General features: G+C 43.3%; 1 long non-coding RNA gene across 1 annotated transcript; it reads right to left on the bottom strand.

The window, feature by feature from the left end:
* Nucleotides 1-5,220: 5,220 nt before the first annotated feature.
* On the bottom strand, nucleotides 5,221-10,030 carry LOC144315252 (uncharacterized). The gene is made up of 4 exons (XR_013380999.1): nucleotides 9,155-10,030; nucleotides 8,253-8,444; nucleotides 6,622-6,777; nucleotides 5,221-5,482 (listed from the first exon to the last, which is right to left on the bottom strand). It is a non-coding gene; the product is annotated as an uncharacterized LOC144315252 (long non-coding RNA).
* Nucleotides 10,031-15,745: the final 5,715 nt, after the last annotated feature.

Consider the following 15,745-nt stretch of genomic DNA (forward strand, 5'->3'; position numbering starts at 1 on the left):
TCGGTTAGTCACTAATAAACCTTCAACTTCCACGCAGAGCAATAAAATAAATACCAAGTAACTTTAAGTTTTAAGAGTTAACTTGCTCCAGCAATATTTTTGTATTCCTATATTTATGCACCAGCTACTCATTCCCCCATTTAATCTTAAATATGTAAATCCTCAATTTATCTGGAATTACTTAGTGAAAGGCTGATGTGTGAGTGTGGCAGATTATAATATTCCATCGCCACCCCTGATCCTCTTTACCTCTTATTCTTTTCATAGCAGATCAAAAAAGCTGCGTGCGTGCCACAAGAATATATTATTTTAAGAGACTTGGACTTAGAAATTGATTTCCTTGATGAGAAAAAGAAAAGTCTCCTTCTGACCCAGAGGGTCACTTCATAATCCTGTCACTCTACATCAAAAAAGCCTTTTTTTTTCTTTTAGGAGAAGATGAGAATATTTCTGAAAAGGAATTAATTTTTCAGCTATAGTAAAAACAGTGACTTGCAGACTTAGCCATCCCAGAAGAGGGGCCCTTTTCAAAATACATCTCTTGTGATTAAAACAAGTTCTTGATATATTTTAGGGTCGGGCAGTTTTCATGGAAATTGGGATTTGTGCCAGGGAATGAACTTGATATTGTATTTTATTGATGATTTTAAGGCTTAAGTTAGTTTTAAGGCTTTTTTTTTTTTTTTTTTGTAAAGGGATTTCACTGCTTTCAAATACATAATAATAACGCTTGAAGTGAGCAGCTATCCTCCTTGTGTGTGGATTTAAATTAATAGGCTATTAAACAGCACGTGATTTTCATCAGGTTTTGATTGAGGTTCAACTTCCTATACCAATTTGCGTTCCAGGAATGCCTGTACCTGTTTCAGAACCTGTCCAACCAGGGCAGTGGCTATCGATTCTGTTGCACTTTTGAACCACCTGGGGAGCTTTACTAACTACTGGTGCCCCAGCTATACTTTTGGAAATTTTGATTTAGTTGATATGAAGCCCACGCCTCAAAGTGCTTTAGAAGCCTCCCAAAGTGATTCTGATAAGCAGGCAGGGTTGAGAACCACTCAGATACAGTGTATTCTGAAACCACCTGGCATTCTATTATTATAAATTATCTGTTGCAACAGTCTACCATTTGCAGTTTAGAGTCTCTCGTCTCTCTTGTTGACATATAGTTTTCTGATGGAAGTTTCCTAACCTCTTTACTAAGATGAAGCATCAGAACATCTATTTGAATCCCCCAAATTAATATTTCAGTGTTCATTTTACTGATGGATATAAGGAGGTTAGAAATAATTATTCTCATTTCAGGATATGTGTGTGTGCTATGTGTGCACGCGTATAAATTCAAAGAAAAGACTAATACATGATGAAGTCTTAGCAAAATAATGGAATGCAAGGTTCTTGCCTGCCCCTCTAAGCCCCACACAAAATTATCTCTACCACGGGGGGCAGCAATTCCATTACTAATTCATTTCTTAGCTTTAAGCTTGTTACCCCAGTTGGTAATCCTTAAAGGTAATTTGATCCCAGAGGAGATAGTGTTAGATAGCACTAGTTCCTAGTGTCCCAGTGGGAAAGAATGTGTCAGATCCTTCTGGACACAGGGTCCTGGAGAAAGGTGTGGCCAGGCTGTGTGACCTCATGGGCATGTGACCTGTGCAGTAGCACAGCATGCCGTGCCGAGGAGGGCCCCACACTTGGCTTAATGCTCTACTGCTGCCATCTTGAAATTCTTTATAAAAATTTTTAAACAAGGGTCCTGCTGGTCTTGGGTATGGCCTCCAAAGATAAACTGTCTTTATTGCTCTGTGGGCTCTGTCAGGGACCCAGTGAACTCAGAGAGAGGGGTTAAAGAGTTGTGGATCCACAGAAAGACCAGAGTCCCTGGGACCATAAGTCACCAGGATGAGGGGCTGAGCAAACACCCACTATTACCACAGGTTCTTAGGAGGGTATATTTGGGATCACCTCTAGCCTACAAGGACACTGTGGACAAATTGTTCATTTACAAATATCTAGCAAGCACCAATTATATGCCAGGCATCAGGCTAACTGCTGGGGACATCGTACGAAGCATGCATGAATCATCTACTGGAACAGAAAAATAGTCAACTACAATCACGTGTGCAAAGTGTTATGGCATGGGATGTATGAGGTGCCATGGGAACACCATTCAAGGGCACCCACTTCAACTTGCTTGGGTCGGGGAAGGCAGGATGTCTCTGCTAAGATAGATAACTAGCGATCAGCCATGGGAAGAGGAGGAATTAGACTATCCTAGACAGAAGGAACAGCATATGCAAAGGCCCAGGTAAAAGAGAAAACTATCTTAGAAAAAATGAAGTTCAGTGTGGATGGAAATGCCAGGAAATGCCAGAGAGGGGGAGTGCTAAGAGATTACTTTGAAGAGATAGATAGAGGGTTGAGATGACTGATGGTCATCAAAGATGAATATGTTGACTATTCCACTAGACCACAGAACTAAGGAATGGCTTGCAGGCATTGTATTACCTCATCTTCACAAGGACCTCATAAATAGGTTTAGTTGTTAACCCATTTAATAGAGGAGGAAACTGAGATTAAGTAATTTGCTCCAAGTACCTCAGCTAGTAAACTGCAGAGTTAGCATTCGGATACAGTTGTGTCTATTCGAAGAGCCAGAGTCCCACGTCACTGTATCACGTAGTTAAGAAATTTGGGCTTTTAACCTTAAAGAAATGGGAAACTATGAAAGGATTTTAAACAGGCAGATAACATGAAGAACCCTGCATTTAGGAAGCCGATTCTGGCTACAGTACTCTGAATTTCATTCAGGGATTCTGGGGGTTCATTTTGTGAATTAACAATAAACTCTTGCTTCACCCTTCTTTGCTCCTCCAGCTTATCTTTTGGACAAAGAAGCCCAAACTGATTGCTTTGATTTCTAATGGAAAACTTTGGATAGAATTGGGCTGGGGGTGGGGGTGGGTGGGGCGGTGCCTGGATGGCTCAGTGGGTTAAGATTCTGACTCTTGATTTTGGCTCAGGTCATGACCTCAGGGCCGGGAGATCCAGCCCCCTGAGTTGGGCTCTACCAGGGCATGGAGCCTGCTTAAAATCATTTGCAAAGCCTGCTCCTTCTCCCTCTCCCTCTGCTGCTCTCCCTCTCCTGCCCCTGGTTGTGTACTCTCTGTCTATCAAAAACCAAACACCAAACAAACAATAACAACAAAAGATGGAGCAGACGATGTAACTCAAGGCTGAAAATGAAGTTGTCGGTTTATCTCTCATTATGGAGAATTGCCTGTATATTGAGCCCATATACATAAGACAAGCAATAAAAGGTTTCCAAATGATAACTTCCACTGTGCAATTTTTAAAAATTAAGTCCTTATTATAGGGCCTTACAAGATATGGTAAAAATTAACACATATCCAGAAATAAAACAAAAAATCAACTAAAAAACCCTAATATCTTGCCCCTCTTTGCCTTCTCTTTCTTACAAAGGGTATTTTCTACCTGGCACTTTCCTGTCTGAGAGATTCTCTATCCACCCTCCTCCCTCCCCGATAGCTTTTCCCCAGAGGCTCTGTCTTTTTATCTCTGAGACCTTGTATTTCTGATGCTCTCAACTTCTGTGCTTCCAGAGACACAGCATGATCAAGCGGGAAGTGCTTGCCATAACTGGGTTCAAGTCTCAGCAGTTTTTGACCTCTGGGCTCTTGGTGTCCATTTCCTTGTTATAAAACTGGTAAGTTAGTATCAACCCAGAACACTGGCTGGGGACCAGATGAGATAAAAGTATTTGAGAGGACTCTGTCTCTTATAGGTTACCTGTTGGTCCCATTTCCTTCCTTTTCACTTAGACCTCAGTTCAAGTGACTTGCCTACCTGACCTTTCTCTCAAAACCAACTGTCGTCCTCAACTTCCCTGCCCCCCAGCCCCAGGCCCCTCTTCACTCTCTACTGTGGGGCAGTCAAAGGCCCCATGGTAACACTTGGCTCTGCAAGTGGTTTACTCCTTTTGATGGATATACTAGAAGAAGCTCCCCTGGTCAGGCTTTTTGGGGGCAGAAGCCAAGTCTGATAAATGTTTTGACTATTCCTCCGGGCCCCTCCAGAGGTCTTCACATGGAAGGAAGTCGCAAATGAAGCCTTCATTGGTCATCAGCTGGAAAAAGCACATACAATGTGGAGGGGACAGGATGGCTCCCCTCCACCCTCCCCATTAACATTAGTGAAATAATAATTTTCCATAATTCCTTAAGCTTTTAATTTTATGCTTCTTCAGGGACAGTGGCTGTGCCCGTGGCTTCTTATTTATCGGTTAATGTATCACCACTATCAAATTCCTGGAAAGCTTGTTGAAATACAAGCTTACTGTTCCCAGTTCCAGAAGAGGCAGATGCGGTTACACTCGATATTTATAGAAGAGTCCTCAGCGAATCTCTCAGGATGTGGGCCTCTCTTTAACTCCAAAGAGAAGAATACATTTTTTGGTGTCCTTTCTTTTTCTCTCTTCTTGCACAGCATTCTATCAGAGAGGACAAACCAAAAGAGGGAGGGAAAGGGGAGAGTGTGACTGTGCAGCTAAGGAGTCTGGCCGGGTGTGGTCCCTCAGCATCATCGGGGATCACAGAGTGGTCCTTACTAGGAGCCAGGTGCCTTGGGAATTCTTTTACTAGTCCTAACAATCCTATATAAGTAGGTACTCTCTCTCCACTTCACAGTTAACACAACCATGGCACAGAGAGGTTAGGTAATTCACCCAATGTTACTCAGCTACAAATGGCAGAACCAGCGTGTAACCCAGACGACTGATCCTGGAACCTGAGTTGATCATCTCTGGGCTGTGCTGCCCATATAGCACAAAGGCTTAGGATAGTAAAGACTTTGCAATTACAGGTATCCACATGTAAACAGGCGAACTAAGGCTGGCCCCGATGCCACCTGAATATAGATAAGAAGGAAAGGCCAGGGCTCAGAAAGCCGTGGGCTGTCCCAGGGCTTCACCAACCACATCTAAATCATGCTCAGCTTTGTATCTGTGGGCTGTGTGAGGATCACAGGAGAGCATTCAAAAGCCCTTCATGCAGTGCTGGTACTCCCTGGGTGTACGACAAACAACCTGGGGAGGGTGTGGGTGCCTTTCTCTTTAGTACACCCCACCTTCCTGCCCTCCCGATGGATGCCAATCATCCAGGAAAGCTCTCCTTTCCCGTGCACCAGGAAATGGTCTCAGAATGCTCTAGAAAACCTTCTCCAAAGGATTGCCGCTGGCCTGGAGGATGAAACCTGTTTGTTATGCTTGCCCTGGCCCACAGGGGTGGAGATCGTGTCATATTTGTATTTAGTGCTCGGTCTATAGGCAGCCTTCGGTGAATGAATGACAATACTTACGGAACTCAAGCATGTTTGCATTTACCATGGATTCTGCTGTGACTCCGATTAAAGCCAATGGTTTTAATCAAGGCAGAATATCTTCTTTAAACACAAGGATTAGCCTCTATGAAAAGAGAAATGTAAACAGGACTCTAATTAGAGAATTTACTAATTATTCTTCCCTGCTGAGGACATTAGCTGGGGTTTAGTCTTTAGCTGTGACAGCCATACGACTTTCTCTTTATCTCCAGAAAGGGAAAAATTGCCTGGAAAGATTCATTTCAATACCCTGATTCCTTTCCTGCTCTCTTTCACCCTCAAAAAAAAAGATATTCCAGCATGAAAGATCACAGACTCAGCCCAAAACAGTGGACCCAGGTTGACGGCATTCAGGAAACTGCACACTCCTGGAGCCCCGACTGCCGAGCCAAAGATAAATCGGCAGGAAGATTTCTTTGGAATGATGTGAATTTAATGAATCATGAAAAATATCCCCAGCTGTTCTTAAATTTAAGGGAGATTGAGTGATAACAAAAGATAGTTTCCCTCCCTCTTAGATGTAGGTTGGAGCGGAAAGAGCGGTGGTTTAAAAAAAAAAAAAAAAAAAAAAAAAAACCCCGAGGCCAAAAGCTTGCCTTTTCTTTCCCATCTCTTCTATTGTTGAAGGGGAAAAAAGCTGTCTGCAGTCAGCAGCCACTGAAGGGCATGATGAAGAGTGTTTGCTATTACCAGACTTGAAGAATTCTCCACTCTGATTTCAAAGATCAGGCTGCCCTTGCAGGCAAACATTTAGAAAGTGATGGGCTTTGCTCTTGCCCCCTCCCAACCCCCCAACCACCACCATCCTCACATCTCCTCCAACCTCTTTATTAACACATTGACTTGCTGAAATTAAAAATAATGATTCTCCCTCTCCTCATCCCAGCTGCTGCAACCCTCAGTACCCTGGTCCTGGAAATCCTTATTAACCCATTGATTGGTGTGGTCTCCCAGGCCTGTCCTCAGCTGGGAGATCTAAGCCAGGCCTTGGTGGGTTTGGCTGTTTCAAGGATACCCAGCTTAGGTCCTTGAGATATCTGTGCTAGAGGGTGGAGAGAGCTTTGAGCAGGACTTGAAAAACATGACTTCCCTTCTGTCCCCTACTTTCCCTGGTAGCCCTCAGCCTGGGCTGCCATGGGTCCGCTTGAACAAGCAAGCCATGCACCGAATCAGGAGGCCAGGCCCCAGGGCACAGTGTCCAGGAGCACAGGTTGCTCTTCTTACCTGAAAAAGCACAAAGCAGGTGGGTAGCCATGAGGGCCTGGTTCACCTCTGCCATCTTTGGATCTATTACTTCTGGATAAATTTCCCTTTTCTTCAAGGTGGGTGAGGAAGGCTAACAGATGCTAAGCAAAGTTGTGGTTGTTGTTGTTTTTTATCCTGAAAGCAATGTTTAATATCTAAGTATAGCTGAGAGATGTGTTTGAGAATTAGATGTGCTAGCCCCTCTCTGTAACCCCACTAGAAGGGGTTCAGAGAAAAGCGTGGATGATGGTGATAATAATGTTGAATATTAATGACAAACTAAAATGGAGGACTTAAATGATGTACCAGGCACAATAGTAAATGCTTCTCAAACATGATGTATTAAATACGTACAACACACACACACACACACACACACACACACACACAGCCAACCCTCCAAGAAGCAGATATTGTAATTGTCTCTATCAAACCACTGGATGGACTTGGTGAGATTTTAACAGGAAGAAAATTTACTTTTTGTACCACTCTCTCCAAGCCCTGTTAGATGACTTTCCTTCCTCCTGGATGAGAAAATTCGGTAGTTTCATAGTCTGCGATAGTCATTTTTACATATAAAAAAATCCGTCAATCAAGACTATGCAATACTTGTCCAGAAGGATAGGCAACTCGATCAATGGGACAAAAAAGTCAACTTGGAAATAGCCCCACACAAGCACAACCCATGGATTCTTGACAAGGGTGCAAAAACAATTCACTGGAAGGAGACCATTTTCAACAAATGGTGCTGGAGTAACTAGACATCCAAGCAAAACATGAACTGACCCAAACTTCACACTGCATATAAGAATGATCGCACAATGCATCATATGCTTTAATGTAAAATGTAAAATTATACAGCTTTTTAAAAAAGATTTATTTATTTATTCATGATAGACATATATATAGAGAGAGGCAGAGACACAAGAGGAGGTAGAAGCAGGCTCCATGCCGGGAGCCTGACGCGGGACTCGATCCCGGGACTCCAGGATTGTGCCCTGGGCCAAAGGCAGGCGCCAAACCGCTGAGCCATCCAGGGATCCCCCAAATTATATAACTTTTAGAAAACAATATAGGAGGAAATCTTTGAGATCTAGGGCATGGGGAAGAGTTTTTAGACATGACATTAAAGCGTGCTCTGTAAAAGAAAAAAAATTGATAAATTAGAGGAAAGACAAACTACAGACTGGGAGAAAATATTTGCCAAAAAACAAAGCTGAAAATGGACTCATGTTTAGAATATGTAAAGAACTCTCAAAACTCAACAATTAAAAAAGGCAGATTTCATAAAATGGGGAAACCGCATGAAAGAATATTTTATCAAAGAAGATACATGAGGAAAGGACAAATGAGACCAGGAAAAGATATTCACCTTCACTAGCCATCAGGGAAGTGAAAATTAAGATCATAATGAGATCTTACTACACACTTACTGGAACAACTAAGTGAGGCCATGACATGCCGGCAAGGATGTGAAGAATCTGTATCGCTCATAAATGGTGGGAATTTATGCTGCAAGTCACTCAGGAAAATAGTTTGGCAGTTTCTTAAAAAAAAACCAAACCAAACAAAAACAAGAACAACAAACAAAAAAGTGGACATAGACTTACTGTGCAACTCAGCAATCACATTCCTGGGCATTTATCTCAGAAAAATGAAGCATGTCCACAGAGAACCTGGGTATGGTTGTTCATGGTGGCTTTCTTTCCTTAACTCTCTTTGTTCCAACAGTGGAAATGACCAAAATGTCTTGCAGCGATGGCTAAGCAAGATGTGGTATGTCCACACCACGAAATGCTACTCTACAATAAAAAAAAAAAAAAAAGGCCTTTTGATACATTTAATGTGGATGGATCTCAAGGACATTATGTGGATTTTTAAAAAGCTCATCTCAGTAGGTCAAGATGTATGATTCTATTTCTACAGCTGTCTCAGAATGACACAGTTATAGAAATGGAGAACCAGTCAGTGGTTATCAGGGGTTAGGGATGTTGGGAGAGGGTGGTGCTGAGGGTGGTGGTAGGATTACACAGGTGCAGCCCCAGGTGGTCATGGAATGGTTCTGTATCTTGATTTTCCTGATAGCTGACATTAATATGAATTTGAATATGTGATAAAATGAGGCAGAACTATACAAACACAATGCACCAATGTCAGTTTCCTGATTTTGAGATTATACTATAGTTATGTAAGATGGAACCACTGGGGGAACCAGGTGAAGACAACCTGAGACCTCTCTGTACTCTTTACAACTTCTTGTGATTCTATAATTATTACAAAAACTTTAAATATAAAATAATGCACCTTGCAGGATCAAGCATTATTTTCCAGCATAGTACAAAATCATTAGTATCTAATTTTATTTGAAGCCTCTCCCCTTACTAGCACTGCCAGATCAGGCCTGCTCCAGGCATAATTAGGGCAGGCTAAGCCATGCTGTAATAATTAAACAAAAAAATCAAAACAAAAGTCTCTGAAATTTTGGTACTTGAGCATAATAAAATGTTGGCACCTATGTCCACAGTGGGTAGGGCAGTTCACTTCTGAGTAGTGACTCAGAGATCCAGGCTCCTTCCATCTTGTGGCTCTGCCATCTTCAACCTGTGTCTTCCATGACCACCCTGGGAGGAGAGGGAGAATAGTGAGGGAACTTTATGGCAAGGCCTGGAAATGTCCCCCTATCATTCTCACCTATATCCCATTGCCCAGAAGTTGGGCATTGGAAGCCAGCTTCACCTCAAGGGCTGTTGGGAAATATGATCTTGCTGCATGCCCAGGAATAGCACTCATGGTTGGAGGGAGGATCTTGCAGTGTGGTGGGTTGCAGGTGATGAGATTCTGCATTCCCTGTAGAGGGAAGGGTGACATGATAGTTTCTTTTCTTTCTATTTTGGTCTCCCCAGAGACCAAGGAATGAATAGAAGAAAAGGACAATGCCTTCTATTGGTGATGTGTCTGGGGTTGGCTCCATGCATGGCCCACATGCTCGCTCTCTTCCTCCTTGGGCATCTCAGTGGGGTGTCTAGAGACACTGCTCTTCTTAGTATTGGCACAGTGAGTCCACCTTCCATGTGACACTCACTCATCTTCAGCATTTGAAGACACATTCAAGCTTCTTTCCATTGGAGCCATCTCACCCTGCTATTCAGAATGGGCATGGTGACACAGTGAGTCCTCCTGGGCAGGTTCCTTTGAGGTGACTCAAGGCTGATCTTGGGAAAGCCAGTATCCTGGCTCCACTGAAAGCTAGAAGCTCACACTGTTCCTTCCATGGCCAGAGAGGAAGCTCTAATCAGACTCTTACCTTAGGTTTTTCTGGCAAGAGTCAGACAACACAAGCCGTTTGCTCCCCCAAACTTTAATACGTTGCTCTTCACTAGTGCCCACAGCATCTCCTTACTTGGCATGAGAAGGGAACCCCCTTTCCCTCTCTGTGTAAGTAGGAAGGGGAAAAAAGATCTATCCTCTCTGGTTTCATTCAAATCAATTTCCTGGTCTCAGATTACATGGAGGCAAGAGGAAGATGCCGCACTGTAGGACTCATGCCCTTGGTTAGCAACTCCTGCATGGGTGGTTGGACTCCCCTCTCTAGAATATGTTGCTGCTTAACACCTATTGTCTCCAGCTCTGGGGTCTCAGCCAAAATGCCCAGTGGCCTGGGAAAGATGCATTTAACACCCTGTTAGATAGCATATCCCCATTTTATAGTTGCATATCCTCAGGTTCAAAATGGTTAAGGAATTTGTGCAAAGTCCCACGTACTACGGTGGTATGTAGATTTCAAGAGCTGTGGACTGTGGTGGATGAGCTACAAGAGCCAGGATGAAGAAAAAGAGGCAATTACATTTAATTCTGGTAAGTTGATGTGTTCATTGACAGTAGAGGAGAATCAGTTCAATGTGTTTAGTTGGGGATGAGAAAGTCAAGAAGAAGAAAGTTCTCTTTGTAATTCTTTACTGAGTCATTTTTTTTTTTATGAGTCTTCTCCCCTCTCATCCAACCGCTCCAATTTCTGGAACTTCTTCATGCCATGAGCCCAAAAAGCCCCCATCTCCAGAGCAAAGGCTAACCCCACCACAAACCACCTAATGCCCTTGACCTATTCCTCATAGAGTGGAATGACAAAATTATAACTTATGCAGCTGTAACTTGAGCACTTTGCAGGGAATGAACTTTGTTCTGGAATATAATTTGAAAAAGTGAGGGTATGGGTTAGAAAGTGACTGCAAAACAAAAGAAAACTGCCAAGCTGTCATGCATAAGAAATGGAGCAGGAATTTGGGGGGGGAGGGAAGAGCAGAGATGAAGGGAGGAAGGTAGAGAAGGAGGAGGATGAGCAGGGCAGCAAGGAGGGAACCTGGATCTGTAGAGTGGAGCCCTGGTGAAGGACTCTAAGGACAAAAATGTCCAGTGGCCATTTTATATTACTTGGGGTGTGTCACCCACATCCCCTTGGTTAAAGCTCCTGTACATCGACGCCTTACACACATGCTGCTGGGGAGAGAAGAGATCTAGGAGAGAGCAGACTTTCAATGCCCAACACGGCGAGGAGTACAGAGAGGAAGCTGGTGGCAGGAGATGAGGGGGGCCATGAGCCCAGAAAACACAAGGTTGGAGGCCAGCATGGCCCCAAGAAGGACCATGTGTGACAGTCTTGAAGGAGTGCATTTGACGTCCTGCGGGACATTGCAGAGTCAGCTTGAGCTAATTTAACCCAAGCCTCACGTGATAGGGCAACTGCAGCTGACATCTGGGTTGCACTCAAATCATCAAAAATCCTCCTAAGAATGTGCTTTATATTTCCTTCCTTACTAAACTTTTTAAACCCAACTTGCTAAAAAGAATAGTTTTGAAATGACTCCTACTTGATTGGCCATTCCTAGCTTTTCTGAGGAGGTGCTAGTGAGGAACAGAAGACACAAACACCAGAAAGAGGCAGGTGCAGTGCGAGAGAAGCAAAAGGTGCAGTAGGATCCAGTGCCGATCCCTCATAGGCATCATTTGACCAGTGAGGTGGTTGGTGCAAGGCTTGTCCTGGGTGCATGTGCACGTGTGCTTGCATTTTAGGGCAGCGGTTCCCAGATTTTAACGTGCATGTGGACCACCTGAGGATTGAGGTGGGATGGATGTTGGTTAAGGAGATTCTGCATCGCCAATAGTTTGCAGGTGACTCCAGGGCTGCTGGTCAGAGCAACATGGTTATAGAGCACAGGGTGGTAACTTTCTAGCCCAGAAAGCCATTAATGGGGCCAAAGGAAAAAGAGGAGACATGGAAAAGATAAGAGTGTAGATGAGGGGAGAAGAGCAAAGGGAAAATAGAAGATTGAGAAAAGCCAACCACAACAACATAGAACCAGGAATCTCCAGTAAGGGAAATAGGAAGTCACCAATAACTGTTCTGGAACTCCTTGATGTTTTGTTTCAATAACATAGGTTGCTTTGCCCTCTATTAAATAGCATGCATTCTTTGTGCCCCAGCACTCCTCATGTTTTAAGGGTGAAAAAGTAGAGATCTGATCTCTATTCATTCACTAGTATTTATTCATATGGATTATATCACATCAGTGGTAGTATTAACGTATATCCCCACCGGTATGTGCAAAACCAGGGCTGTGATAGAGCTGGTCCCTGTATGAATGGAATTTACAACCTGGTGGAGACTATCACACATGACACACATGGAAAAGTAAATTACAAGTCAAGTAAATTATGGTGCCTAATATTATACGTATATTTCCAAAAACCTTTCTCATCTTTTGTACTACTTGTTGATATGGGGAAGGCAGATTTATTCTCACGATTTTATGAAGGAGGAGGGGGGAACTCAGAGGGGTAAGGTGACTTGTCCAAGGTCATATCACTAGTAAGGAACAGAGCCTGCATATGGCGTCTTCTGGTTTTGTCCTGGTGCTTTCCATTAACCTCCCCCATTGAGGACAATGACATTGATTATAGTCCACTTCACCCACTTTTCTGACTTTCTCTAGCTTAGCAAGCCAAGGCTTCTCAACAGCTCAGCATTTAATTGGTTTACAGTTTCCTCCCTTATTCAAAATCTAAACCGGTTAAACAAATTTCCTGGAAAACTAAAATAATCTTTAAGCAAAGTCCACTGCCGGGTCACATTTGTCTAAATAGAAGGTATTTCCAGAATACAAGTCATTGAAAACAGCAGGGGAATGATGAAAACCTCTTTGCAATCTTAATTTCTCCATTGCCGGTTGTTTGGTTCCCAAACTCATACATACAGCCCGGCCTCTCTTACCGATATGCATGTCCATGTGACCTGTGTATTTATACACATGCAGACATATGTGGGACACCACATATAATTTGCTAATTGAAAACAAGTTGTTCCATTAATGCCAGCACGTGAGTTTGATCCTACTGCTATTATAACTTAATAATGTAGTTTAACCCTAAATAGGTCTGCAGTCTGACAGATGATTTAATAAGTGTAAATGTAGGGGAAGCCCTGGTGGCTCAGCGGTTTAGCGCCGCCTTCAGCCCAGGGCCTGATCCTGGAGACTCAGGATTGAGTCCCACATCAGGCTCCCTGCATGGAGCCTGCTTCTCCCTCTGCCTGTGTCTCTGCTCCGCACCCCCCTTCTTTCTCTCTCTCTCTCTCTCTCTGTGTCTCTCATGAATAAATACATAAAATATTTTTAAAAAGTGTAAATGTAGTTGAATTTCTGCCTAAATTGCTCACACTTGTATTGCACATATTCATTGATGCCTGCTTCCAGGAACTTATTATGCATATACAAGTTAACTGGTTAGATGGGATTTTTTTTTTTTTTTTTTTTTTTTTGGAAGGAAGAGTCTGATAGTTGATGGGGGTCCGGACAGAAAAGATGACAGTGAGCCAAGTTTCCCACTTAGTCAGGTTTGTTGTGTTCTCCTGCTTCTCATCAATAGAACACCCCAGGGTCATTGTCCTCCTATAGCCTCCTGACTTCACGAGTAGTGTCCTTTGGACACTCATAGTACGTGCTGGAGATTCTGGTTCCCTGACTTTCATCCTGCTCCCATCCCTGAAATACATTTCTATTTTCTCATTTTTAAGTCTTTCCCCCCATTTTACCAATCTCTAGTCTTTTCATCATTTACATCTTTACATTTTAGAATACATTGAAAATACATATTTAGAATATATCGAGAATATATTGATTTTGTTTCTTCTCTAGTTCCCATGTGATGCCATAATTGCTGGAATGATGGGTCAATTTGCTTGTTTCCTCAGGGCTCAAAAGGGGCAAGAGTGGAGGATATAAAAACCTGAATTCTTGAGAGTTGCTTGATGTTGGAGATCTCCAGGGCTTCCCCCTTCTTTAGTTCTAACCAACTGAAAATTATGCATAAGGAAGCAAATAGGGATCAAAATATGTTTCCTGGCTTCATTAATGGCAACATTGCATTGGAAGACACAGCAGGAAGTGTGAGCTCTGTTAAAAACAGGAAGACCTGAGAGACAGAGAGAGAGAAAGAGAGAGAAGAGAGAAAGAGAGAGGGAAGGAGAGAGAGAAGAGCTAAGAGATTAAGAGACACTGGAGATGGCCTATAGAAATGTCCCTCCAACCCCCTTCCTGAGCCTGGTGTGGGCATGAGGACAGAACACCTGGTAGAGGAGTAATGTTATTCCAGAAGACCTTGCACACTGTCTATTTTCATGCTGCTCTGGGAAGATGTCAGAGTGGGTATGTCTTTTACAGGCTCCTGTGTTCTGAGTAGTAGTCAGCCCAGGAGCACTACTGGTGTAGACCCCTGACCTAAGCCCTGTACTCTAGAGGGTGCGGCTCTGGCCCTCCTCTGGCCATGGCTTTCCTCATGGGACAAGTGGAGGAGCCTATCCCTTGGGACTACACTCTCCTTGGGAATCTTGTGCCCAAATGGCCCGGAGCATGTGTGGACTTCTACCTTGGTAGGCTTATAGGTCTGTGCCTCCCTGTTTGTGCCCCTCTGCCCTGAGGTGGGACCATGCCACTTGTGTATATCGTCCTGTAGGACTGAGGGATGGCCAGGGGGTAGATACACAGGAGTGGATAGATCAGGAGTGTGATGGAACTTGAACATTCCAGCTGGAGTTGCAACTTTGGAGAGTGGGGTGAAGATGGAGGGAAGAGGAGGGGGTGTGGGGTAAACCACAAGCTGATGGCCAGTTGTTCTAGAAGCCTGAGTTCTAGTATAGGACTCAAAGGACTATGGGAATTTTAAATTAGAAACATTCAGGTTGTTCTAAGTGTATATTTATCTATGTAGGAGAACAGAGCATATTCTACTTATTAGTTTATCAGTTTGATTTATGGCTTTAAAAAATTCAGACACATTGTATTTGGGCCTCTATGTGTATTCTTGGGCTGGGCACCACAAGTGTTAGCTGTTAGCAATAGGAACAAGGAGGTCCTGGGCCTGGCTCTTATCTATCTAGGCTCTAAGGGAGAGATTAGAGCCTGTATTGCTGCATAAGGCAATAACCCCCAAACTTAGTGACCTAAGACCACAACTATTTTATTATGCTCACCATATCTGTGGGTCACAAATTCAGAGTGGGCCCATTGTGGGGATAGAGACTTAATGTGTGGGCACTGCACCAGTAAGAATTGAAGGCTGGAGGTGGCTTAGTGGCTGGGGGCTAGAGTCACTGAAGACATCCTCACTTACCCTGGCGATCACTGTGGGTGGTCAGTGGGGGAATCCTGCTGGAGGTGTCCGATGCAGCATTTACACACAGCCTCTGCTTGTGGCCTAAGCTTCCTCACTGCCTCTGATTTTTTAATCTAAATTATCAAAATTAGTGGTTATCTTATTACTAAAGTTTTGTAGTTATTAGTTTAAAAAGGACATTTGCTGTTTTTTTTTTTTTTTAAGGATACACAAAGAAACATATCAACTAAATCTCTGGAGTCATTAGCATCAGACAAAAGCAGTGACTGAGATTTAGAGTCATTGATTCTGTTTTAATACATGGCTCGTTCTTACAATGCCCCCACACCACTACTATATAGTTCTCTGCTAAGAGTCAGAAGCCCAAGTTCAAATACGGAACTACCATTGGATCATTTGGGGGACCCCCGAAACATCACTTAACTTATCCAGGCCTCAG

The sequence above is a fragment of the Canis aureus genome, chromosome 6, assembly GCF_053574225.1.
Source record: "Canis aureus isolate CA01 chromosome 6, VMU_Caureus_v.1.0, whole genome shotgun sequence".
NCBI lineage: Eukaryota > Metazoa > Chordata > Mammalia > Carnivora > Canidae > Canis > Canis aureus.